The 27,978-nt window shown below is 44.8% G+C and overlaps 1 long non-coding RNA gene across 1 annotated transcript; it reads left to right on the top strand.

Moving 5' to 3' along the window:
* LOC148056640 (uncharacterized) lies at positions 1-27,785 on the top strand. Its single transcript, XR_015702500.1, has 12 exons — positions 1-225; positions 2,241-2,349; positions 5,384-5,704; positions 6,368-6,504; positions 13,684-13,780; positions 14,922-14,999; positions 17,657-17,780; positions 18,411-18,551; positions 20,170-20,345; positions 21,062-21,412; positions 25,400-25,543; positions 27,127-27,785. It is a non-coding gene; the product is annotated as an uncharacterized LOC148056640 (long non-coding RNA).
* Positions 27,786-27,978: the final 193 nt, after the last annotated feature.

Below are 27,978 nucleotides of genomic sequence, written 5' to 3'. Positions count from 1 at the left end.
GTCTGTGTCGAAACAGCGACCGTGTAGGTGAGGCTGTCCACGTTTCCATCGGAACACCTAAGACTGTCTTCGAGCTGCAGGATTTTCTTTGTTCCCAGTTCTTCAAATAACCACATTAATCCCGTTCACAGCAACCTCAATACAAACTGATTTCTGGGAGAGAAGGAGACTTGCCAATTTCAGGACAAATGCGCTTAAAAGTATATTCACACCGCTGAAAAGCAGGTGAGCATGTAAAGTTTTCAGTAGGGCTTACTTTTTCTACAGCTGTAAGATTGTTCTGTGTACTCCAGACACCTTAGTGCTGTCTGTGCCAATGGCGAGTCAAGTATTGAGGTACTTAAGAGGGATTGGTATCCAGAAGCCCTGGGATCTCTCCTACATTTGAAGCTTACCCTATGTAGTCTTTGCTGGATCATCAGCAGGGCTGAGCCCAGAGGCTTTCGGCACCATGGTGTGGTGCTAACGTAAATCCCAGGGCTGGTGGTGTTACTGTACTGGGGACAAATGTGTTCTCAAGAATATTTAAATCCGACAGTGCAATGCCTCAATGCCTTTTTGTTAGCAATAACCCGCGGCAGAAGAAAGCTTGTCAAAATTATCTGCATGCCTCTCAATGTCTGGTTCCACTAAAAATGTTACAAAATACAACCAAGTGAAGCTAGACTTCTCATCGCTAGTTGTCTACTTTTAAAGATGTTTAAGGCATCAATTATGCAACAAATGTAGTTTGCTACAAAGGGAGTAAACGCGGACGCTGAGGTTGATGTGCTGCTCAGCAGTACGGTAGCTAGAGCTAAGGAGGGGGGCCGGGGCTCGCTCAAGGAAGCAGAAAGGAAGGGAGAGAAGAGGCAAATGGATGCAGTGCCAGCCTTTCCTAAGGACTGGAATGGGGAGGAGTAAGTTTAAGGATGTCCGTTACCATTTAATCTAGACATGATTTCTTTTTTGTTTATTGCTGCCAGGATCAGGATGAATAGTTTTTAGTAATTTGTTTAAAGAGATTGGATCAATAACTGGTTAAACAAACAATTTTATTCTTGTTTCAAAACATATATTTAGTTTTGACTGCTTCTGGAAGGTGTTTAGCAATTTGGCTGGGCTTAGGGATGCTGATAGTGTGCTTTTTATGTTTTTGGTGGTTTTTTTTTTTACCCTTGTTTGTTTGGCATGCTTTTTCTTGTTTAATATAGAAGAGGAGGAAAATAGCAACCACAGAAGTTGTTCTGCTCTCGAGCATGCTGCTTAAGGATACGGATCAGGAAGACAATGGACTGCAGGGGGTTTAGACTGAATATTGAGATTTCTGTGGTACTTTAAGCTCAACCAATGCTTGGTAACCATTTGATCCACATGAAATGGCAAGTTATAATGCACATCAGAAAGCCTCTGTAGTGCTGCTCCTCGCTCTGACCTCCTCCTTAACAGTCAGACTCTGCAAAGTGCTGAAGTAGCTTGCCTAAGGCTACGGATACAATGGATTACAGGGTCCTAATTAGGAGTCTTAGCCTGCTGGTCATTCTTTTGGTCTCTCTTATCTTGATTTTTCAGACTAAGAGCCCATCTGAGGTGCTCTTCAGAAAATCCAGGTCAAGTCTTTCAACTCTTAGAAATCTAGGAAACTTAATGTCTAGTCCCAGATTTGGTATTTAAATCCATCTCTTATCAAACCGACACCAAACCAACATGAAGATGCATGAAGATGCGCCACACTGTGACCATTCAAGACCTGAAACACAGTAGAGGATCTGAGAAAGGAGGGACCCTATAATCTTAAAGAGATACCTTTTGAATTCTGCATTGCGTATTTTACATTTGTATTCGGTACGTAATGAAGCCTGAAGCATACTCTGCTAGTGAGATATGTAACTGCTCCTTTAGTTTAGCATTCTCAGGCCTTTCGCATCTTAGATAATCATGGAAAGTAGGCCTTCCTACTGCATTTCAAGGAAAGAGCATGTTTCTTCTCAGGGGTGGAATGCTAACATGTCACTTACAGGAATCTTCCATAAGCTTCTAGCAAGGCAAGAAAACACTGTATATATCTTCAATTTGCTGTGATTTCTTTTTTTTCTTTTTCTTTTTGGAAGATTGAAAAGTTGTTACTTTACTTTCTGACTTCAAGCAATATTCCCTGCGTACACATTTTATGAACCGTTATATTCTTTGGACTGTTTTAAGGGGACACAGTGTGCTTCCAGACTTGATTTCCCTAAACTCTATCTTCTTTCCTTTTTAAGGTACCTGCAGCTGAAAATATTTCTGCTTGGTGCGTGCCGATACGTACAGCATGGCAGGTCTGCCTGTTTATGCAGAGGAGGTGAGCAGAGAGTGGGGCAGGAAGAACAGGTAACAGATGTACAATATTTCTTACACACTTCACTACTCTTAATATGGGCTACAAGAAAAGATACTGCAAAAGGGAAGATCAAAGTCTAGGGGGTGGAAAGGAGAGGGAAAACACATTTAAAAACAACTCAAGCTGATTTGACCTACTGCATATTTACTTACCATTCAATACAGGGAGAGTGAAAATAGAAGCTTGTATTTCCACAAAGGATTTTCCCTCTATAGGAAGGCTATTTTCTGATTTGTTCAGCGTGCCAAGATGCGGGACTGCCAGACCAAGCAGCGATGCTTACGAGGGCAGGCAGACCAACACTGGCACAGACTTTTGGACCCAGGCATGCGTGCCACTGGTTTGCGTCTGGTAGGCACAGAAATCTTGCTCTCTGCGCAGGCTTTATGACAGAGCTTTCTGTTGTGTAAGGCTGGAGAGAGACATTTGAAAACAAAGCGCACCCCAGGGGAGCTCGCGCTGCTGAACCATCCGAGATCAGTTGGCAGCGCGCCAGCCCCCAGAATAACGAGACTGAAAATGAGCTCTGACAGGTTAGATGTAGTACTGCAGGGCCAACCGTGCTGGATACCAGCCTCGGTACTGGCACGCACAGGGATTTCAGCTGCAATAGCTTGCGCAGGGAGAAATACTCCTTCCGTTGTAGGATGGAAGCAACAACGTCCTTGAGTGCTGGGACTTCTCTGAAGGCTGGATCCAGGAGGACATGTTTTCCGAAGCAGGGATTGATAGTCAGGGCCTCTACCGAGTGTGATGGTATGAACAGATACAGAGCAGCTCATGGGCAGCGTGCTAGAGCCCTTGCTTTTCAGCGTTGGGACTGCAAGCTCAAAGTCTAGCTCATTTGGGAAATCCCATTCTAGCTTCAGTCCACATCAACTCCTGAATCCTGCCAAATAGACACACCTGGCTTTCTGTGTGCAAGGCCTTTGGCCCTGGAATAAATTGCATAGTGCAAACAGGGACTCAGATGAAACTGCTGAGCTCTAGGATGGCTCAAGAGGTGCACACGCAAACACAGGAGCGGGCGTGGATGGAAGTGCACTGCCCAGTGAGTGTTTGGACAGAGGATTACAGCACAGCTGATGTTGTAAGTTAGGATAAAGTGTGTTGGCAGAGCTGTGTTTTGACAGGGGCTCTCCATATCCGAGATCGTAAAGGACAGTTGGAAGTAAATGCTTCTGAAATGGTAAACGACTGACAGACCTGTGTAATGAGAAATATGCCAGCTTTTCCATGCACACTAGATTTATTCACTTCAACAATAACTTTGCTAGTAAATTTATAACAAGCCTACTCCAGTGGAAAACTGAGCCCTACTTACTGTGCTAGTGTATTCCTCACTCAGGACTTCAGAAAGGATTTCCAACCACCCCCCAAGTCTCTTCCAAAATTGAGAAGAATTCAAATATGTCACCCAAATACAGCTTGGTTCCAAGCAAACTTAGCTTGCCAAGTGCGGTGGCTGTATCCACTACTCTCCAAAACAGGGGCCCAGCTGCAAGAAGAAATGCTGGTGTACGGGTCCAGTATGACTGCATCCTCAGGGACTGGCTTTTAGCAGTGAGGAGGCGGAGGGAAAACAGGGCTTAAGAAATCCTTTCCTTCCCTCTGCTGAAGAGATCTGTCTACATGCAGGCTAGAGAAATAAATCAAAGGTCGGAGCTGGTGCTGTGAAAGAGTGCTTGTTGACTGCAGTATGTGTGGACATGCTCTGAGGGGGGATAAGGGACAACGGGGGATTTTACTGTGCTCTTGTTGGGAAAATAAAGGACGTGAGAAAGGTGCTGCTACACTTCTACAGTACCAATGCAGCTTGTAGTCCAAGTCTGAATATATTAAAACCTAGGTAAAGGATTAGGAGCCTTATTTTTAATGGCTTCTACCCCACTCAGCCTTCTGACAATCGTCTTTAACTTGAGCTTCATGAAGTTGTTGTGACACTTCCCAAGAGAAATTCAATTTACAGCGAGCTCTGAGTGTTTTGTGATGGTGGCTGTAAGTACGGCTTGTACTTCTCTCTTTTTTAAAGTGCTGTGAAGACAGATTTGGTTCATCTTCACCATTCCTGGAATTGCCTGATTATTCACACCAGCTTCTAGCCTCAAAATAATTTATGAGTTCTTATGTATTCTTCTCTTAACAGTCTCTACATTGATTAATCAACTTTTCTAACTTGATTAATAGTTTGACAGACACCAGGTAAAATAACTGCGTGGAAACCAACTCTTATTCCCACATCAAAATTCCAAACTGAGGAAAGTGACCTTGAGTTCCTCCCCTTTCCATAAAACACGTGAAATCTGTACTGCTGTCCCTGTGAAAATACCAGGCTCAAAGGAACTCTTGCTTCCCTTGCCACTGGATTCAGACTGCTCAGGAGAAGTGGAAACACTGAAGTATTTTTCCTCTCTAAATTTTGAAAAAGTTTTTAGAAAAAACAGCCCTGCAGATAATCTTGAACTTGTGTTATTCATGATGCAAGTCAAGTAAGGGCCATGTAATGAGTCGGATTAGCTAGCAGGACATCTGAGGTCCCAGCCATCCTTCAAGACCAGATAACGGCAGCAATAAAACATCAATAAAAACTTCATCTTTAAAAGCAAAATCTTTGAAAATTAATACTAGAATCTGAAACTCTCATCTGTCCAGGACTTTCTCGGCAGATCTAAGCACACACGGCAGCCTCTTCTGAAATCTAGTTAGGTTTTCAGCTAAAGGAAACTTTGTTTTTCATGTGGGCATAAAGAGGGATTTTTCTGGCTTTTTAAAGCTGTTTTCCTCTAAGACAATATATTCAACTGTCTATCCAACTTCCCTCCAAAGGTGTAATTGTATTTTACATTAAAAAAAAAAAAAGCCTTGCAGTGCCCTGTGAAAAAGAGCTGATGCTTATCTCACAGATTGAGAATGGGAAGTGGAAGTAATAAAAGTGGAAGTGATTTACCAGAACTAATGAAGAAAATCTGTGATGGAGTTGAGATTGGAATCTTAATCTGTTTCTTTCTCTACACCTTACTCTAGATTTAGGTCAGCTGTTGCTGGGCTGAAACTAGGATCGCTGAAAGCAGCGGCAAGCCTTCCAGGAACTTCACATGCAACAGAACGTTTCCCCAAATACGTCTGAAATAGCAATATAGAAGTTTATAATGGTCGGTTTGCTCTACGTCCAGCGCAGGCCACCGCTAGCTCACAGGCTGGTTTAGGATTTATCCATGGCATTTGTCTTAATGTAATTTTCATCGTGTGGCTTGCATGATATTGAATTAAGAAGACACATTACACAGACTAAAAACACATCTCGGAAGCAGGAGAGAAAAAAAGCAGATCTTTTTTCTACTGGCTGTAAGCAAAAGCTCTTTATCTTTGTGATGATATAAATGGTGGGTGTTAAATTTTATTGGCCGTACAAAGATGGCTGTAGCAGAGGTAAAGGGGAAGAATAGCCTTTTTTCCCTGATTTGATCACTGAGTTTGGTGCCAATGTGGCCTCGGTGGGGGTTCAAAACACAGCTGCAGCAAAGTAGCTAGCTAGATCAGAGAAACAGAGTTTATGCTTGCAGGACAGGAGAGTTTGCTTTGGGCAGCAGTGGTTGAGAGACAGATTTGAAGACCATCACAGAAAGCAACTTTAATACCTGCTCTTGGTGCACAGTCACAAGGTAAGTTTTTAGGACAGATATGATAAGAGCATAGAAAGGAGTATGAGCACAGAGAGGAAGGTGAAGCTGCGGTCTCAATTCCAGGAGGTTAGCCTCAGTTAATTCCTTGCTAATACTAGCAGTAACCCAGGGCAGGGGCTGAGTCCCCATCCCTGGAGGTATTTAAAAGATGGGTAGACGCGGTGCTTGAGGACATGGCTTAGTGGTGGACTTGGCAGAGCTGGGTTAACGGTTGGACTCGATGATCTTAAGGGTCTTTTCCAACCTTAACGATTCTATGATTCTATGTAATCATGCCAAATATTTTCCAAGGTATATTGATGTAAACTGTTTGTTTTCCCTGCAGTGGCTGTGCAGAGAGGAGGAGTGAGTGGGACGGTCTTCTGGACCTGCAGAGTTCATTGCATGTGTTCTTGCCCTTTGGAGAAAGCCGAATTTTATGTTGGCGTGCCCCACTCCCTGGCCAAGCAGCGCCATGTACAAGTAAGAAAGCAAAATGGGAAAAATCAGAGAGAAACTCCCTTTAACTGTGATGCTGCATAGAGAAGCCTGCAGTCTGTGTATTTCACAACAGCTTTTCTTTAAAACTTACCTTAATATTTCATCCATCTTACCCATATAATCCCTGCAGGTAACAGTCAGGAGTTATGGACTCAGATGTCATGAAAATCACTTAATAGTTTTGTGGCATAATTTCTTTTATTGATAGGTGTTAGATACGAGCGACTGTTTGTGGGTCTGAGGTTTGGCACTGCCGACAAAGAAACTAAGGCACAATCAGTATGGGTGTACAAGGTAGAAACAGAGTGTGCAAGACTTCTCCAGACAGATTTGGGCAAAACACGATGCTGGCTGAAGGGAGAATGGAAGGAAGGTGGCAGAGCATGGAGGGGGAAACTGCAGAACAGCAGGAAGAGAGACTGAGAGGGAACAGTAGATTCGTAGGGGCAATAGAAGGGAGGCAGAGGGAAAGCAGAAGCCGAGTGTCTATGGAAGCAAATGAAATATTGGGTATGATAAAAGCCAGAAAAGGCTGGCAGAGCTAGATCGGTAGCAGGAGGAAGAAGGAGTTAACAGCACTTGCTGCAGCACTTATTCTGCTATTGGCCTCTCATACGCCCCTCGTACCACTGCTTTGTCCATGTCAGGCTTCAAAATACGCAGAGAAAATTCCAGTTTGGCCTCCAGTGGTTTAGTCTGTTTTTCTGTGTCTTTGCTTCTGGCTCTGAATTCTCCAGGGGGACCAGAGGGCAGCAAAGGGCTTAAACAACAACTTTTTTTTTTAAAAAACTTCCTCTTCATTGAAATACATGGTTTCTTCAGCAGTAGTCTGAAGCCTCATTTAGTAGAGGAAACTTTGCATTTAATCCACAGGCCTATTAGGGAAACAGCACAGCGGGAAACTAGTTAGACTGTTGAGTAGAAAATAGACTTGCTAATAAACCTCTTGTTCTCATTACAGTCCTAAGATGCTGAACATTTTTTGTGTTAGTAAACAGAAGTTGGTGATTTTGGATGACACTTCCTTTTTTTTTTTCCCCCTTAAATTAATACCTTGCAGTCTGGTTCAAAGGCAAGAAAATGGGGTATTTCAGACAGAATTGTACATTTCTTATATACAACTCATCCCTTTGCTTGACACATATAATCACAAAGAAAACAAAAACTTGGCTTTTTTGTATCAGTGTAACTTTGTTGTCTGGTATATCTTGATATGGCATAAATAAAAGGAGGACAAGGCCCTGGAGATTCCATTTCACCCAGTGTTTTGTCCTTTCATCTCACCACCAGTCCTTGTCTTACTATATATCTATCTAGAGCCAAATTTCGGTTTGTTCTTTATGCCTGTTGTTTTTTGGAGACGTATTTCTATAGGGTCTCTGTGGCTATTTGTGCTTTCCTTAGAAGCTGAGAAATACCAGCTTGGCGATACGTCTTTCAGAGCTGCCACAAAAGGGCTGAAGTGCAGAGAGTAATACACCTAAGAAAATTGTATGGAGCTTTTTCTTAGATGCAATATCAAGGCAAAGAGGTAAAAAAACAGATTTAAAAATGGTTATTTCATCTGGGCACTGTTGTGAACTGGTATCTGTGGGAGCGAGAGGAGCTTGGGGATAGGAGCTGTCAGCGGTGTTAGTAAAGCCCTGACAAGCATCTGTTTGTGAAGGTTTGAAATTCCTCCAGATGTTTTCTTCCCCCCAAAGTCTCTGTCCAGTTTGGGTTTGGAACTTGGATATCCTGATCCCCAGATCTCAGCTTACACCATTTCTTTTCATTCTTCTTCCCCAATACATTTTGGATGTAGCTACAATAAGTGGGAAAATTCTTCACACATGTTCAAAGGTAAAGGCTTAGGTGAGGCTACTGAATTTCTAAAGAATCCCTCAGACCTGTGCCAGGGCCCTGAGGGCACTAGTAGCCCTTAAAGGCCCTGAGCAGTCTCGCCTGGGACCCCCACGGTGCAGGAGCCCCAGTCCAGCTCAGCCCAGGGCACCGATTCCTCCCTGAGCCGTATTGCGGGTGTGCCTGTCCCCCCCTGTTCCTGAATCGCTGTCTGTATTTCCCGGACTGACCTTGGACCTGGCTGGTTTTTCTCCCCACTTAACAAATTGCTAGATATAGGTAGTTTCTTGGACTAAGTTAAAGAGTGGTTTTGCAGAAGAAGGGTGTTTCTCTAATTAGGATATCCCTTGGCAGGGTCCTTTGAGCAATATAGGTTCTACCGTTTAAAAGACTGCTTGGCTGAAAAGACCTTCTGGATCGGCTGAGCTGCAGTGAGGAAAATCAATAGCTTTGGGGCCTTCATGACCACATATGTCAGTGTTGGTAACTGTCTCAAGATTGTTTCTTATTGTTCCATGTTTTTTGTTTTAACATGCAAACCTGTCTCTGTGTTGTAGCTAGGTTTCGGGCATCACAGCAAAGAAGGTATGAGAGTTATGTTTCATTTTAACTAGGAAGAAGGAGCTTGCAAGCTCACATCAGTGTGAAAAAAAGAAATGGATCTATTTTGGAAGTGGCAGGATAGTTACAGGCACACAGAATAATAATATAAACATTACCAATCCCCAGGCACATGGAACAAGAGTACCTACCATCAGGCCGGCGTATGTGTAGAAGGCATATGTAGAAATTGCCTATATTCCCTTAAACAGTATCTTACGGAAAGTCATTGGTTTCTTTTGATTCTAATCAGTATTTGTTTATTAGTCGTAGTAGTAATAGTACGGATTTTAATACTAATCACTGTCTGTCATGGTTCTCACATGAACCATTACAGATTTTTATTAATTTTGTGTCATAAACTGAATACTTCATAAATATTCTATCAAAGGATGTTCTGCTTTCTTAATAAGAGACCTTACATTAGGTAATTAAAAATCAAATCCAGGATAAGGACAAAGACCTCGCATACTTTTACAGCACTGCTAAGGGTAAATCTTGGTTTTGCTGGATTTGATGGGAGTAATTTTCTTTTGATTTCACAGTTCTAAAAAGGAATTTCTTATTTTCCTGTTGCATTCACAGAACTGAAGCAAGGATAGCACTGCAGAAACGTACAGCAAGAGCCTCATCTCATCCTTTCTCTCGTCTCAAAGAGTAGCCACCTGCCTTCTAAGGGCTCTTGTAGAGAACAGTTACAGGGGTACCTGTCTAAAGAGCGCTTCCAGTTGTGGGTGAGCGTCTGACACAGAGCACATTTATGTATGTCTTTTACCCTGTTCATGTAACTGCAGATGTTCTCTGTGAGGCAAATTGTCAGTCGGTTGTCGTCACTCCAGTGGCTGCAGCGGAGCTATGGCAATTAATCCCTCTGAGAGCCTGCTCTGCTCTCTCTGCAACAGTCTGCTTCTGAAACCCACTCACCGTTCCAGCTCTTGTTCAGTTTTCTGTCCATGAAAGCACAGGGCTCTCATCTCCTAACCCCATATGCCGAGATTCAGACAACTTGATTGAGGCCCTTGATTTAGGCATCAGAACCATCTTAAGAAGGAATTTCCTTTTCAGTGTGTGGACAGAATTGGTTGCCACCAACGAGGGATCCAGAGCATCGAAGGGAGGCACCATCCTCTCCCCACTGGCTGCAGAGGGGCCCTAAGTGGCGTCAGACGGTAATTGTGGAGTTCTTGCCTTGGTCTTGTTCACCAGCCTGAGACGGGCTGCGAGGCCCATCAGCAATGTGTCTGCACGTCTCTGGACCTTGCGTGCCTGGTAGAGGGCTGCACACCAGGAGTCTGCGTCAACACAAGATCCGGAGATGCCTGACTGCAAAGTCCTTCCGAATACAGGGGTGCATAGAGCATCAGTTCTCTGAATCCTCTGTGGGACTTAACTGCCACTACTGCATCCAGTAGAAACCCGAGGGGTATTTAGACAGTCGTAATCTCGTCCTAGAATAATTTGGACAATTTTTTCAACTTCCTGAAACCCCGATAAGGTAGATCGCACCCTGTCTGTAACAGTGATTTTGTTGATATGTTCAAATGAGGTGGCTAATTTTTCCTTAGGGTAAAAAAGTGTATGAAATTCCCGTATCATCTGATACAAGGAAAGAGTCTGTAACTTCTTTCTCATTCATTTTCAGCCAGTTCATCTGAGTTGCAACTCGATTCATTTTCTCAGGATTAGGGCTGCTTTGAGGCCCTCTTCTTCTTGCCATCCTGCTCAAACCAGTTGATTTTCTGGAGAACAGCAATGAGGCCACTTAATTTGTAACTTTTTTCAGAAGCCTTATACATTCTGTGAGGTTGTTTACTCTGCATTTATTTTCACTGCCAATTTGATTAGCTCAGGCTTTCATACTTCTCTTTCTTTACTGGAAGATACAGCTCTGAAGTATGTATCTCTGCAACAGGAGCTCCGAGACAAATAAATCAGTTGGCTTCTTTGCAGTGTCGCTGCTCGGATTAGTTGCTCTCTGTCCTTTATACAAGGACTTGTAGCATCAGGCCCAGATTAGCTTTTCTTGATTGCATCATCTGTCTCGTAAAAGACATGCTCTTCTCTTTCTTGCTGCTCTGAGCGCGCTACTTATAAGCTGGTGTTCATGGAGCTGGCTATGAGAGTCTTAGCTTCAATCCTTAGGAGAATTTTTTCCTGAACAGTGTAAGCAGCCCAAACTTTCTTTTGTAGCCCAAGGATGTGACTGTTCAGGGTAGAGAACGTGAAACTCTTGAGAGAAAATTAGCGCTCTTTTGTACTATTAAAAGTAACGTAATCACTGCTGATCAGTAATAAACTGCGCCATTTGTTGGACAGGTTCTGTCTTTGAGGGCATTGGAATAAAGACTTTGGCAATAGAAAGACAGAGACAACTACATTTATATAATTTAGGACAGAAATTTCTCTGAGGAGACATAACCGGAGGCTCTAACTGTCTTCAAGGTAACCTAGTATATATCCCTTACTTTGTTAATCCCTTTCCTGTGGGATAATATAATCCATTTCATATGGTGATAGGACAGAAAATGATGACCTGAAGCTAAGGCAGCAAAAATTGAAGCTAAACATCAGTAAAATTACCCAGGAGCTCTAAAAGTTAGCACCAGGAAAAGGTACAAATGTTAGAGGGATTAAGTACCATTTCTTAAGGGAATCAAAACTGGCAACAACAAGGATGACATACTAACACACCAATATTATTTAGAGCACATTTAGCGTATTAGAGAGAGCGTCAGTGTTTTAGAGAGCCAAAGCACTCTGTATAGTTGCTGGGGTGAAAAAGTATTGCCTTCCTTAGCAGTGTTGGTAAGGGAGTACATTTTTATCACTGCAGCAAACGTTGCCAGGATTAGCATTAGTTTTTTGTCATTAGGTGGCCAGCGAATGTGTTGGATGGGAGCAAAATTCCCCAAAGCATAGGGGAGCATTGGTTTGGTTTTGTTTCTGGAAACAAAATCAGGTACAGACCAGATTTTATTTTCTCAAGTAAATAATTAGCTAATTACCATCCAACAAAATAACGTATCAGATTAAAGTTACTTACAGGTCAGTAGCAAGGTCTGTGCAAGGAATTTAAAAGAAATGCTAATATTTTAAGGGCAGGAACTCAGAAATTAGGAGACAGTAGAATTACTGTTTCTCAGAAATGTTCATTTGTTGAATATGTATGCTAGAGTACCAGACTGCCAGCTCAAGCCAAGAGCAGGTTGTGGTCTGTTTCCGTCTCGGTCGATCACATTTAGGATCAGGAGTAACTGGCACTGATAAACCCCCTAGCCTAAAAGTAGGGATGGCCAAAACTTTTCCTTCTGTACAGGTTTTCTTCCTTGGCATACTCGCTGAGCTGAGCGGAAGCGTCTACGGAACCTTTTAAAGGTCATATTTGTGCATATCCTATGTCTCTCCATCTCTTGGATTGAAAGGTGAAATGCTGGTGGTTTATTTTCCTTGCTGCTTTTACCCACTTCAGTTTCTGGGTCCGGTTTTGCTAATTCAACCTTCTGGGGTCCCCTTAATTCTGAGGAGGGTTCGTGTTTTTAAAAGGTTTCAGAAGCCACTGTCTGTGGCCTATTCTGAAACATTTCTTTAGTGTTAGGTTTGTTTTCCAAAGACCTAAATATTCCAGTATCACTATTTTATACTGTACATCATTATATGTCTCACCGACAGCAAGAATTAAACCAGAAGAGTTCAGGCTGGTCTGTCTTCACGGTGAAAGAGTGACTAAAGGATGCTGGAGGAGCTGAGAGGATTGTTTCTATGGGTATAAAGTCCTTTGGAAATGTAAACCATTTGCAGCTCTCTTGGTGCTCTTGCTCAGCAGAACTGCAAACAAATTGGTCTCTAACATCTGATTTAGGGGTCTGTTACCAATGAGAATTCTGCTGGTGTCAGGATGCAAAGCTAAAAAGGGGCTTGGTCGGTCGCGATCTCCTGCCCTGAAGCTACTTGGCACTCACGAAATCCTGTATCTTACAACACACCAGACTAAAACCGACACAATAAATCAAACCAGAGGAAAGGACTTCAGGTTGTTCTTCACTTAGGTGGCAGGTTAAAGTTATCCAGGTAAATCTAGCTCTTCTGAAGCTAAGAAAATGTGCCATGAAATAACCTTCAATCAGAAGTTTTGTCCTGAAGGTTGTACTTAACATACCTATCATGTTTCATTGGCTTTTTTTCTGCAGGATACAGTTCAACTCACTGATTAAAAATCGTACTGGAAGTGGGCCAGGCTTAAGTTTATTTTGGTAGACAAAAATGGGTTGAAAGGGAAGGGAAAGGTTCAAATATTCCCTTATTTATGTGGAAAACATGAACTGAACAAGGTCGTACTGAACCAGTACCCAAAAAGCCAAGAAGTGAGGCAAGCTGTAAATACAAAGGGAAACTAAACCAATACATAAGCAGGTGATCAAAAGAAATGAAGCGGCTTAGCAAATTATTTCCTGTCAACTGAGCTGCGGTAACAGTCCGTAGGCATGTTTTTAATCTACGCCAGCGGTGAGATAACATCCATTTCACACAAATGTAATGGGCTAAGAGTGAATATGCACTTCATTATACAAGTTAGCAGACAGGTGGCAATTTGCAGTAAGGTATTCATTTTCAGCTGTGTGCCTGTACTTTACGATGATGAATGACTATAAAATGCAGATTAACCACTATTAGTGATAGGGAGAAGAATCAGTTTACTGATTTATTTTTCCCCCCCCTTAGGTTTTATGCGGGTCAGCTTCATTTGATACAAACTCATGTTTTACCGTTTAGCAACGAAGGCCGTGAAGAAGCAGAAATATTCCTCGGCACGTTCTAGGTACGTACCATTATTAAAGCCGTCGGTGATACACGACGATCCTTCCTTGTCAAGGATCCCCAAAGACCTTTGTTTCTTTGGAGACCTTGACTAGCCCTTGCGTGCCGAGCAGAACAAGCAGCAAGAAGCCCCGCGCAGTTTGTCACCGGGCTCTTTGCTGTCCTTTGTTGATTGTGCAGATCCATTTAACATCTGACTCAGCTTTACTGTTTTCCACTGGAACATCGTTAGCAAGTCAAGTCCCAGTGTGTGCTTAGGGGGTTTTTTGCACCCCTGCCCTGCATATAGTTATTAAGTTAATGGCTACGTTATGGAAGGTGGCAGCTGTTGTTTTTAATTTGAATGCAGTGTTGATTTCTCTCAAGGAGTCTTTGTTCCCATATTAGGAGGGAACGGAAAGAATACTGTACTGGAACCATCTCATGATATTTTTACTACATCCTACTCATCTTTTTTTTTTTCCTGACAGAGGGTTATATATCTTAATTATCTTTTGGCAAATTGTTATTTTTTCCAGTTTATAATTTCATATGTTTGCAACTGAAGCTATTTATAGCCTTCCTTTTTGCTTGCTTCTGTCTAAATATATTTTAGGGTTGCTTGCAAGGGACAAACAGACAAACAGACACAGACATCCCCTTTTAGGAAAAACGGGGAAATACATCACAGACTCCTCGTTTTTCTTTCCTCTCAGACATAGTCACACACATTTTACCATTATTATCTGGTCATTGTGGAGAAATAGAATGAAAATAAGCAAAAAGAGATAAAATAGATACGCTCCAAACCCACTTTTTTCTTACTAGGTTACTTAATACGGCCATATGAGATGGCAGTTGTATGAGAGTAAGGTGTATAAGATGTACAGGGCATCACTGTTTAACAAAAGCAAGCGTGTATTCCAGCATGCTCAGAACGCTTAGCTGGGAACCTGCTTCCCATTACGCTTGAAGCAGTTCCCTGGACAATTAAATTTACAGTTATATTACATTCCTTAATTCCTCATTTGTGTCTCATTCAGTGATGATTTTCATTGCCCTATGAAACAATTTGAGGTTTTGCTTTCCCGGTGAACAAAGCTGACAGACTGTATAAATTTATCGCAGTTTATACATGTTAAACAAGTGAATCTCCCTTTCAGGACTGCACAAGAACTGCTAGATTTGAGATCCTGCTGCAAGGTGGCCGGGGGGGCAAGTTACAGCGTGGTCACTCTTAGGTGAGTAAGCCACTGAGATATGAGAACTCTGTTCTCACCCAGTTAAATCTTAACTCTATGTTCCCCTTGTTACAGTGCCATGGAAACCGCGAAATTGCAGTAATTTCTTTTGGCCGGGCCTCTGAGTCCCTTCAGAGTTCACTTCTGTTGATAAAAGAGTTTTAGAAGAATGCAGAAGACTGGTAAATCCATTTCTGTGCGGTATTAGGGAGCGGGAGAGACCTTCACGTTACAGCACGAGTTACAAGGTCACCGTATTTGTTAGGAGCCCGACCGCACTGCAGCCGTGGTGAAAGGAGGCGCTGCTTTTTGTGCCCCCTCCTCTCCCACCGCCTTTATTTCAAACCCAGCATCTTCCCGGGAAGGGCTAAAAGGAGGCAGATGCATTCATTTTGTTACTGCTGGATGGTTATTAATACGCCTTCGTTCATTGTCAGCCAGCTTTCAGGCTCAGGGGTGTTAAAACTCTGAAGTACCCGCCATCAGGTCAATGCTATCCTACTAGTAAAGAAGAAAAAGATGTGCGTTTCCTAGAAATGACACGGCTGGTTTGTTTTGTTACGTTCTTGGGACACTTTGTGAGCCAGCTAGCACAGGCTGGACAAGTCCCACTGAATCTCAGAATTAACAATACGAGAACAATATAAACGTGAATTCTTTGACAACGGCTAACAGCCAGATGCTGCTCTCTGCTTCATTAGAGTCAAACGTAGGGATTTCAGCGTAATCAGCAGACTCATTCTAGTTTTACACTCAGGTAATAGACTTTGGCCCAAAGAGACTGAAAAGAAGTGATGTATCACTTTTATTTAGTTGAATATAGCTGTCGTGCTCTGTTCAGGAGAATATTTTAACCGGGCCCCATATAATATTGCCTGTACTCTATGACTAATTTCTACAGCAATACTAATTTAATTCTGTAGCAGTTTATTGACCAAGGAAGAACTAAATTGCTTGGCAGGATGATGGAGAGAAGAAAGAACCTAGCAGGAGGGTTAAGTATGGCAGATTTCATTGACCACAAGAGTACTAACTACAATACGATGAAACAAAGTTCCTGTAAGAAAATAAATAAGGAGCTTAATATATCACTAGCAGGTACGAGCTGCTTAATCTGCTGAAAGAAATTGTGTTTTTGTCTGCTTGGAAGCCAGGCTCCGTCTTGCCCGGCATAAAAATTGTTTCAGAGCCTCAAGCCATTAGCTCATAAAGAACACAGAAAATAATGCTATTGTAGTACTTCTGCTAATTTCATCTCCATATCATTGCCATGCTAAATTAGAAAAAAAAAATGTTAAAAGATGTAAATTGTTCTTAAAATCAAGGGGGAGAGTCTTCGTGTGGTTTTATTGGTGTTGGGGGTTTTTAAACATTATGGATGATGTCGGTAAACTCATATTAAGTGGGAAGTGGTTTTACTTCTTCCCCTGCAGGTTTTACAATTATTAAAATACAGAGGTTATAATGTAATTTATTTAAATCTGTTCTGAGGAATGTAGAATAAAATATTCAAAACAACTCAGACCTGCCAAGTTTTTGAGGATCCTTTCAGAAAGATTTCCAAGTGTCTGAATGAATCCAGGAAGATTAAGCGTCAGAAATACACTGCTTAAATAATGAGCTTGTAATTGCAGCTTTTATGTACTATGAGCAGGCATTTTGGTCATTTGCTCTCCTTAGCTGAGATGGAAACGGCCTCCCCGTAATTCACTTTTACTCTACCATGGAAGATGGTTTATACGGACCACTGAGGCTCCGCTTGCTTAAATGGTGAGGCTATAACAGCAAACTGGATCAACAAACATTTTCTTATTCGTTAGAGAAATTCTGATTTCAGATTCCTAATTTGCCAAACTGGAGACCAAGATCAAAATTCATTGGTGGTGTAAGCAGATGTAAATCCATTGCTCTGAAAAGGAAGTTATCCCAGTACAGTCTTGGAATATCAGAACTCCTTTTGCATCACGCATCTCTTTGAAAGCCAGCCCTCCCTCTCCCCCCCTTCAAAAAAGCAGAGGTCATGCAGGCCTTCCAAGCGGACACATTCTTGGAGCTGGGTCAGGAGAGGATTTCAGAATGGTGAAGAAAAACAACAGGGCTTCCCTCTCTTCATCCAGCTTCCACCTTTGCGGAGCAGAGCCAGGACAGCTCATCCTCCCCGGCGTGCTGGGGGGCTCGTGGGGCACCTTCCATCCCCTGGTTCCCAAGTATTTAAGCAGCAGTGACAGCTCGAAGCATGCCCGTAAGGTGGTGGCACCTCTGCGCAATCATTTTCCACACAGGTGAAAGAGTATAGAGGACTGAAAGATGAGGCTTTTGCACGATTACGTATATTTGGTGCTGCACGGGATAGGTTGGCTAATACAGACCCTTTGGCTAATCAGGAGCAAGTGGTTGTGCATTTGTGGTGACGGCAAAGACACCTTTCGTGCATGGTTCTGTATCTAAACATTCGAAAAATTATGTCTTAAGTCTCCTGTTCAGAGTAGCAGTACTCATGGCTTTGCTGAAGACGGTCTGCGAGTCCTGCCCCAAATAGCAATATATCTGACTTGAATCCTGCCTGCTTTTCCAGTCTGTATCCAACCCGCGATGGCTCTCACGTAACTTTTTTATCTACTTATTTTTCCTCTTTCTGCTCCGCCGCCTGTGGATAGGCTGAATCTACTGCGACGGGGGAAGGTCCGACCACCGTGCGCAGGTCACTTCTGCGATACCCTGCTCCTTCTTCTGGCAGAACGCTGCTTCCGTACAGGGTGAAACCCTTCACCTCATCTGCAGGTTAGAAATTATTCAGAAGTGGAGTGGTGAGAAATGTATTAGTGTGATCCTTTCCAAACCCAAAGGCTGGAATCCAGTTTTGACCAGAAGGTGGTAAGCTAATTTCTTGGAAAGATGGATTTGATTCCAGTCCTGCCTCCTAATACCCTCTGTAGCTGCTGGCCCAGAGCGGCTCCTTAGTCATACATCTAGCTGAACATGACCCAGCGCCTTTCCATCTCCATCAGAAGCGGAAAACATGTTTCGACGTAGATGAAAATAGTGTTTCCATTTCATCTGCAGGCTCCAGTCTGGCATGCCTGTGACTGGAATCGAGAAGAAGGTTTCTCAGAGCCACGAATGCTCCCCTGTTTGAGGGGACAAACAGCTATCAGCTCATTACCTGGCCATAAAAATACATTTCCTATATAGAATGTGTCAAATCCTTTTCCTGGGATGACAGTAAATGGTAAGAGGATTGTCAGTCTGGGATGGACAAACTTGAAATGGAGCTGGAGTAGTGCTCAGCTTATTTTTTTCCTTTTTTTAAAAAAAAAAAAAAAGTTTAGGGTGTTGCAACTCCATTAATTACCGGGACAGGTTCACCAATAGCTTCAGGAAATCTAACTTTCTTCTGTGATCTCTTCTCAGTGTACCTCGGCCCCAAGTTGGAGAGAAATCTGATGGTGCAAAGAATCAGAAAGTGACTTTTAAGCTGTTCAACTCCCTCAGTCCTTGACATCCCCAAAGATAACACCAGGAGCCAGTTACGGGGCTGTCTCATGCTGATGTGTGAGTACCGCTGTTAGAAATACCCATTCATTTCCTTTTGCCCAAGGAAACATTTGGTTCTCCTGAAGCATTGTAAGAGCTGACAGGAAAGGCTTTGCTTTTGTTTCTTATTTTTAAACATAACTTCCAGTATCCGGAGCCTTAGCTGTCATCGTCTCACTTCAGTCCAGGAGTGCACAGATCATGTTTATTCTTTTCAGCTCTTGGCAGCACCAGCGCTCGTCTAAAGTCGCTGTCTCCCCTTAACTAACCTGGAGTCAAGCACGGAAGAAAATCTGTGCAGTACTCAAATTGAGGAGAGGGATAACAAGGACAGGGCAGGAGGTGAGCAGCAGACTTCCAACAGTGAGGCGGCACTTGGGCAGCATGAGCACGGCCCAGCTAAGGGCTGGGAGAGAAGAGATCTTCTCCATCCTGTTTTCTGCAAGCAGCAGGGATGCTGCGAGGTAGGGAAGCTAACACTGCAGCCATAAGATGGACTGATATTTTGGAGTAGTCGCATTTAATTGGACCGTGCAGAAGGCTCCCTGTAGACTTGCATTGTTCTTGCACTTCTAACAGGAGTAACTGTGGTCTAAATGTGGAAAGGAGGGTGGGGGAGAAGAGGAGCGATAGAGGATTGCTGCTGCGCCCACTGGCTGCTCAGTGCTCTACGTCGGCCCCCATTTCAGTTACGAGGGGGTCTTTAACCACACATTTTGTTTAAGGTTTTACTGGTCTTGAGGCATCAATGGATAACAACAGTGGAGAGAAAAAGGCACCTTTTCTCAGTCACAAGGTAGTTAGGAGACGTTGTGTCTTCCTCTCCATCTGCTCAGGAGCACGACCATGAGTTAGGCAGGCGGCTGGACTGAAGAAGGTCAAACCTCCGATTCTCTCCTTGGCTCGTGCTCAGTTGAGGTGGTTTACACAGAACCCTGTCAAACTGCCCGAGATACAGCCCTTAGGGTGAGGGTAAATCTCTGCTGGGGCCTCTCTTCAGCAGGTTCCAAGAGGGCCCTTGTTTGAAAACCTGTTAATAAATGAAAGGAGCTGTCTTTCCACCCTGGGAACTCTTTCTTCCCTCAGTCCCTCCTGGGTCATATATGGGGTGTGCTGTTCCAAGCCCAGATTCACATTTCAATGACATTTCAATCTAATTAGATTGTCATCCCTATCTCTGTCTTAATTAAACAACAAGCCAAGCATGGACAGATAGGAGACTTAACACTGCCGGGCTGTCAGCTTTGGAGAGCAGATCCAGGCAATTTGTTTTAACGGGACAGTTTATTACCAGCTTTTCTTCCCCTTAGACAGACGACTGCTTATTTTCTCCTGCCTGTTAATGACAACAACAAAAAAATTGTGAATGAACGACTGTTTCCTGAAATTTGTTTAAAAATATACTTCTGACCACAGCTAGCGTAGGCAGCAGTTGCCTTATTGGACTCGTCCCAGGGGCGGTGTCCCTCTGAAGCAGGTGTCTTGCTGCTTGAGAAGGAGTTTGGGCGTTGGGTAATGCAATGACTCCCCCCTTTTTTGTTTTTAATAGCTGAGTCTGAGAGGATGGGGAGGCTTCTGCCTTTCACTGGGTTCAGTTCCTGCCGTCTGATTGCCATCCTCCCTTCCATCCTCCCAGATTCCCCCTAGATGCCTCCTGCTTCCCCTTCTGCCAGCTGGGAGAGCGAGGCTGCGAGAGCCGCTAGACCCGGCTGTGCTCCAGAGCTCCCCGACATTTCCCACTCCTCCGAGACCACGCGGATACCTGCGCCGGCCCTGCTGAGGCTCTGCATCGCGCCTGGCCTGCGGTACGGGGTACGTCTCACCAGACTGCAACGCTGCGTGGCGAGAGCTCGGGCTGCTCGGGGGCAGCGGGAGCCTGAGGCCAGGCGGCCTGGGGGCCACGCAGCCTGTGGTGGGCGCCCAGAGCGCCACAGCGAGTGGGGTGGTGGATCAGGATCGCCTGGGCGATGTGGGTAGCAGGCAGAGCTGTGGGGCCGGAGAGAAGCGTGTTGGCAGAGAATAATGCAATAACCAAGGTTTAGCACAAGGACGAAAGAAGGGACTTTGCCAGCAGAGAGAATTTCTTGCCTTTAGAGATGGGGGATGGTTAGACAGGGAGAAACGGGTGGAGGAGGAGAAAGTACAGAAAAACCAAAAAGCTCTCGAACGGGGACAGGAGGGTGGAGTCTTTAAATAGACATGTGGAGCTAAGGAACATCATTACATACCTGTTTGCTCTGCATCCAGCAGATTCCCAATGTGTCAGCCGCTACCGGGTCTGTTCAGTGCTAGAAATTGTGGGGCTGGGAAGTGCTCTAGACCGTGTTTACACCCCGAACAGTTTGGATGTGAGACAATTTAAGACTGGGAGGTAGGGTTCTGGCCCAGCTTTAACAACAACGCAAACGTAGCTGTGATTTAACTGGTGGCGGTGTAAGTTATGAAAGTGTTGAAAGGCCTATGCTGCACATGAGAATACATAACAGAGCTGTTGATGTTGAAATGCTTTCTTTTTTTTTTCCCCTTAGGCTGTGCTTTCCGACAACCGGTGAAATACTGATGAGTATTTCAGTACATGAAGAGACTATTAACTTCTGGCTTTAGTCAACTTTGCTAAGAATTTGAGGGCTGAGGCAGCTCCGTAAAGAATTCTCTGCCAGAAGTTCACTCCTCCTCACATGAACAATACCCAAACTCATTTCTCTCCCTGGTCTCAGCTGCAGCATTTTGGCACAGGGAAAGGACACCCACTGCTGCTAAAGAACTCGCTGCTTTACGGATGACAACCAAACATCTTGAATTCCACCTGGAGCCCGCTGGCAGCAAACGCAGGGCCCAGAGCAGTTATGTGGTGTTTTCTCATGGTGACACGTCACTCGGTAAGCAGGATCTCACATTACCTTTTGCTCCCCAGTCGTTTCCAGGTGCGATCCCATGAAGGATGCATTGTAGAAATCTAATCTTGAGGTGACAAAAATAGACAGTTGCAGCAAGATTCCTGCATAGGCAGGGGGTCCCAGCATGTCTGCAGGATATTTGCAGCTTGTGAAGCCTCCAGTTGCTCCAGAAAGAGTTTTCAGGTGTGCGTTACGTTGCATTGCAGGTGGGTTTTGCTTTGTGGCTTCCATCCTGCTGTCCCAGCCAAGCAGCCTTTCTTGAACAAAAGTCTGGGCTAGTGCCCTGCGCTGAGGACGGTGTGTATATTTAGTAATTACAAATAATAATTTAGTGAAAACGTGCCAGCTTTTCCCAACTTTCAAGCAGCTCAGCATGCTTGTACTTCTTGTTTTCTCATAATGAGCTGTCTACAAAAGCTGTATCTTAAATTTCCTGCCAGACCTTTAACAACCTGAGCTTAGTGAGAGAAATAAACTGCCAGAGGAAGCAATTAGCTTAAATTTACCTGAACCCAAAATCTTACCCAGTGGCATGCATGAATCCCGAGTGGTTCATGCCTGGGAAGGAGTTTCAGCAAGTGGAGATCACGTTGCTTTTCAGCTTGGATGCTCTCAGGCTTTATATCCCTTGTCAGATGCCAGCTGTCACCCTGTTCTCCTGCAGAAAGGCTCCACCAGCCTAAACGTGGCCCAGGGGCCTCCCTGCATTACGAACAGGGTATGTGGATGCAGAATTGGATTTGTCTGATGGAACAGACCTTTTGGGTGACGCTTTGGGTTATCCTGTGGTAACTTCACGATGCTGAAAGCTTGACTTGTTTACTGGCCTGAGCCTGAGGATCAGTGATAGACCGGAGGGGTCCTGGGGGTCCTGCCCAGCGAATAAACCAGATCAGCTTTGCACCAGATGAGAGGGAGTCAGTCTGCATGACCTGATGAGTGTTCTGGGCGTCAGGATTTGATGTAGCTGCTGGGCTAGATAGCAAAGATGCAAGTCCTGAGCGGCTGGGGCTTTCCTGTGGAGTCTGTTTAACCATGTGTTTGTGTGGAGGCGGAGATTACATAAATGAGTGGGAGATGGGGTGGTGTTATTTATGTTACAGGCTCATCCTGTATGTGCGAAGTGCTGGATGCAAATAGCGCGATGTAGAAACAGGGTGCTGGCGGTGGATATGCCGCAGCGTGCCGAAAGCTGAGCGAGCCGGCTGGCTGGCAGGGCTTCTCACTGGTCCTGAAGGTCAGCCGACACCTCAGTTCCAGACGGCAGACCGCGGCCGGCCGGGATTCATCAAAGGATGGAAGGAGAAAGACAATGGTGCTGGGAAAGCCGATCTTTAAAATCCAAATCTGATTCTGGAAAATATCTCCCACCTTTATGATGGGCCCGGGATTTGAAAATTGCCGCACCTTAAAGCGTGCAGATTGCAAACGTGAACCGATTGCGCGTGCCGCCCCTGTGTGCAAAGGAATACTGACGCTGCGTGTCCTTCCTGCCTGTTTTAATTCTGCCACCCTATAAACCTGTTTACAACCAAATAATCCATGCAGAAATCGCACGGGTTTGGTTCATAATGCTTGGCAAACAGCACGGCCTGGGTATCAACGTCATGGTCTGATCTCTAGGCAACAGCTTCTCCGCCGCCTCGTACTGTTGCTCTTTCTGAAATGGGAGGGATAAAGAGTATTAATACAGCCCCGGCAGGCTGTAAGACAGCACACCGCTTGGGAAGAGGGTGCTGCTGTAGCTTCACTAATAAATCAGGATCATTATCACACCAGGGGAGAGAAAGCGAACCCAGAGCGAAGGCATCTGGTGTGAATTATGCCTCTGAGCCTGCTGGAGCTCGCCGTCTTCGCGATGCACTTGCTTCAGCTAAGCCGTAGAGCCTGCCAGCAGCCATTAATCCCATCCGCTCCTGCCGGAAAGCTGATACTGGGCCGAGGCAAATATTTCTTGTGTCTGACAGTTTGGGGTTTTTTTCCCTTTTAATACTTGCTGTAATGAGCCAGAGCCCAGAAGTGCTCGGAGTGCTTTCTGCAGGGTCTACGGACGCGTGTGTCAACGCAAGAAAATACAAAAGCCAGCGAAGCTTTCTCTTTGTGCAAGTTCAGTCGCCCCTTTTGGCTCCAAATACGTGTGCATATAAAGAGAGGAGTGACAGCTGCTGAGCACAGGGACGTAACTACAGTGCTGTGTCTCTCCAGAATCCGTTTCCTATACAGTGCTCTTCCTTCGGGGGAGTTTGGGGGGGATGCGGGGGGAATGCCAGCAGCAAAACTCCTGAATTCATTAGTTTCTGATTTCACCCAGATTTGTTAAGACGCAAATGCCCTGAATGTGATTTTCTAAGAGTAATCCTGACTTATGCAACTAATCCTATTTATATATTTTTTTTTTTCATGGGAGGGGAAACACCAAAGGGGCTTTTTTGATTGAAAGCTTGCTTGGACAAAGCTGTCTTCGTACACTGGTAATGTGATGCTAGAACCGCGGCCTGAAGAGCTGTTCCAGGCGATGCGTGCTAACATAACACAGCACGTCCGAGAATGTTTTACAGACGTTTGCTGGGTATTTATGTCAGATTTTGCCAGGGTTTACCGTGGACAGTACTAGCACTTATGTGAGTAAGAGCTTGCAGCTTTCAGCCAGTAAAACCTTATGGATTTGTCCGATAGTCTTTTGTTCCTCAGCGAAGAAGGTGGAACTTGAACCCTCGATAACCTAGCTGTATGTTTTAAACGTGAGTCACGAGAAAAGATTTCACCTACTTTTTCTATTAAATGACACAACTAATGCCCGCAAGCCCTTGCCCAGGGTTTGTCTCAACGAGACCTAAGGATGTCATTAAGCAGCTGCGTTGTACAGGCGAGCGTGCTGCCACCGCCCTCACAAAACGTATTATTTTGTGTCCTGCACGTTCTCAGCATCCTCGCTCTCACACCACTTCCCTCTGCTGCTAGTCTGGAACCAAAATACTGGATTCCTGACAGCCGTCACAAGGCTGTTACTTCAGGGGCTGGGGCTCCTCCAGTTGTTGTTTGGAGGGAGCCTGGTGCTTGGCATGGCCGCACAGACCAGGGGGAGAGCTCAGCACGGCTTCTCTCCGCCGTGGAGACTGATTTAGCCTCATCGTTTCCAAACGAACAGACCCAGCAGCTGGGCAGGTTCCGAAGCTCTGGCTCTCACGCTGCTCTGCCTTGCACGAAGCACGTTTTGATGACTGGGGGCGGGCTGAATGAATGAAATTCTCATCCCCAAAATGTTGATTTGCAGTGCCTCATGCCAGTGCTCTTGAGAAGCTAGGGAAGAGCTGTGTGCTGGATGTTTACCAAGTGCTGAATAATGCAGAGTAGTGAATCACACGCAGATTTCCCTTTCTTCCTATTAGAATTATTGTAAGCAATAATGTGATTGACCCAGACAAAAATAACTCCGACAGACGATGGTATAGTGAAGTATTAGGGGACTCCCTATTTAATAACCAAAGCTTAAACACGGAATTTACTGTTTCGAAAAAGCTGTAACCGCACTGCGTTACAGCGAGCGGCGTCCTGAGACCTTGCCTTTAAGGAAAACAAAAAAGAAAAAGAAAGTGGTAAAAAATTGATGCTTAAATGTTATAGCAGCTCGTTTAAATGAAATGCAAAGTTTACCTGTTTGCTGTAGAGATGGAACCAACGATAACAAATGGTGACAGGTAGCATGAGAGAGGATGGGTGAACAGGTTTTTCTGAATAATACCTAATGAACTGGATAAAATAATGGAGCAGAAATGCAGTTGAGGGGACCCGTGATATCACCAGAAACTGCTCCAGAAGGAGGTGTCCCTGCCTGGGTAACAACTGTTTGTTGTTTCTCTCTCCTTAGGCTAGCACAGAGGAATAAATAAGCCATTCCAACCACGTGGATATTGTTACTCTTCCTGGCTTAGCTTTGCTTTCACTGTTTCTGTTTTGTTTTGTTATCAGATTGCATGTGTGAAAAGGAAAAGAGACAATATTTATACCTTCAAGAGAAGACAAAAAGGTAAACTGACTGGAGGAGTAACATCAAAGGGATCCAACTTACAGCTGCCTCTGTCTCTCCAAACAAGAGAAACGCCGTTTCGTGGGGTGAGGAGGGGTGTTATTATTCACACTGCTATTAAGAGTGATCAGGGTCACAGATCACCCCTGCTTCTTTTCCTGGAGCACCTTTCCCTTCTGCTCTTCTGGCCCCTCTAAACAGTTTCTGCTTCCAGTATTAATAATACTAGGCTGCAAGTCATTCCCGAGGTTTCCCTGAAGTCAGCAGGTTCCAGTATTATTTGTACTCTGAGGGCAAAGGACCGTCACACCTGATGTGTTACGGGGTTGTTAGGCTCTGGATTTTGCCCTCATGAGTTATTACTTACCCAGCTACAAAAATAGCTGACTTCACTGCTTACGCAGCGATACAGATCAGTTTTTTGGGGAAAAAACACACGTTCACCCAAGGCGGCTTCCTCTCTCAGCCGGTCTCTCGAGCGTGATGGGTGATGGTGTGTTTTGGGGGCTCTCGGATGCGGTGCAGGAGATGAATGCTAGCAAACTGAGAAAGAGCAAGACAAGTAATGTAACGGTTGGACTTGATGAGCTTAAAGGTCTTTTCCAACCTAAACAATTCTATGATAGCCTAGACTTGGGGTTGTGCTACACCAGCAACAATGGGGTAGCACACAATAACGCCACGTTCTGCAGTGCTTGCAGCACAATACTTGGAAAAAAAACAGTCCTCCAACACCCGATGCGTTACGGAAAGATGGTTGTTTTCATTCAAAACCACTAAATGCCACTTTTGACACACTGCTGTTATGCACCCGAGTCCAGTTCTGACCAGCTGTGCAGAACAGCAGGCTCCCTTCCGTGGAGCAGGGTTTTCAGCTTCCAAGCGCGTTCCTTTCTGCGAAGCTGCTGCCTGTGCTTTTTCCTGACTTAGAAAAACGCTTCTCAGATCAGCCGACTTTCTGGCAAGGACTGATAGTTGCTGCTGTTTTCCCCAAGACAGCAGCACCCTAGTCGCACATTTTTGCCGTTTACTCGTCATCGCCTCAGTAACAAAAAATCTCTGTGTCATCAGCTTGACGAGTACGTATCGTATCCGCACAGCACTGTGCAACGCCTAGAAGTGGGGGACCTCTGGCTTCCACCGAGTGTAATTTTCTGCTCTTCCAAGGCAAGGATGGATGCAGGCGCCGTCCTCCCGGTCCCCGTGCTGAAAAGCCGTGCCTGGGGGATACAGCCTGCTGCGGAAAGCCTGTGTGGGCTTCCGTGATTTGCCTGAGCTTCCCCTAGATCTCAAAAACATTACATTTTGTAGGTACATGAAATTGTTTCTCCAGATATATGTCTGATTTTCTGTGTTACATACAGAGATACTGGTGGTCTGTAAACCACTGGAGATGTTAGTAAGAGGAAGGACATTGATCCTTAGTGAAAGAAAGAGGATTTCTCTCGTTTGGAGGGGGAGGCAGCTTTGAGTTAGATCCAGGTCTTGCTGCTTCTCCCTTCGTTGGTTTACAGTTTGCTGTTTAACTTCAGCCACAGTAGTTTGTCTTAAAAGGCTTATTACACACAGGCCTATCCCACAGTTCTCTCACTCTGTCACTGCCTAGAAGAGGGACAGCACTTCATCTTCCCTCTCTTTCCAACCCATTGCTTTTTGTTACCTCTTTTAGATTCCTTCTGTACTCGGACATTTGCCTCAAAGAAAACGACTAAAATGAACCCAACTGTACTGCTGGGCCAGGCAGCTTCTCTCCGAGTTGTCCTTCTTCGGAGGATTGCCCTGCAAAACCAGCCAGGAGGAGCGCTGAGGCCGGCTGTCACATTGGGAGAGCACGCTCCCAGACTTTAACTGTGATGGATGGAGCCGCTTCACCTTCCTCAGAGCCGCGTCACTCTCTTCCTGAAGCTGAGTTTCCTTTACATTCGTTCTCAGGGCTTTTTACTGTTGTTCAATTTTTTGTGGGGTTTTTAAACTTTACATATGCTCCGTGGTGTGCTGTGCTAGACACCTCTAGTCCCTTCTGCCTTTACATCAGTTTTGGTAATTAAAGGTGGTCACTCAAAGCACCTGCGGGCTGGAGCAGCAGCTCTCCCTGTCCCCGAGGCCGTGCCTAAGAGCCAGGTTGTTTCTTCAGCAGGGCTGGGCCTCCCCGCAGCCCTCAGCGTCCTCTTTGCCTTTTCCTGATGCTTTTCTCTTTTCAGGCTGTTCCTCAGCCTGATATTTTACCTTCGTGCCCTGTTTAAACCTTGTGCTGGGCCTGCCACGGCGAGAGGTGCGTCTTCTGCCTACGGCAGATGGCTGCCATCCCCTTCTTCATCAACAGGGGCTGAAAACCTGCCTTTTCTGTGACAGAGGGAGGCGGATCTCGTAAGATATTTCCTAAGCACCTTTCAGAAATTAATCTGTGCTAATACCATCGGGCTGGTGCCGTTACTGGGGGGAGGGCACTGGGGGGGGGCAGCTGAGGGTGGCCTGTGGAGATGGGTGAGGGGAGGCTGGGGAGCAGCCTGGGTTAATCATA

The sequence above is a fragment of the Nipponia nippon genome, unplaced genomic scaffold, assembly GCF_047370975.1.
Source record: "Nipponia nippon isolate SJK-2023a ecotype South Korea unplaced genomic scaffold, ASM4737097v1 scaffold_12, whole genome shotgun sequence".
Classification (NCBI taxonomy): domain Eukaryota; kingdom Metazoa; phylum Chordata; class Aves; order Pelecaniformes; family Threskiornithidae; genus Nipponia; species Nipponia nippon.
Note: the sequence above shows the minus strand (reverse complement) of the source record. Positions and strands in the feature narration are given on the sequence as shown.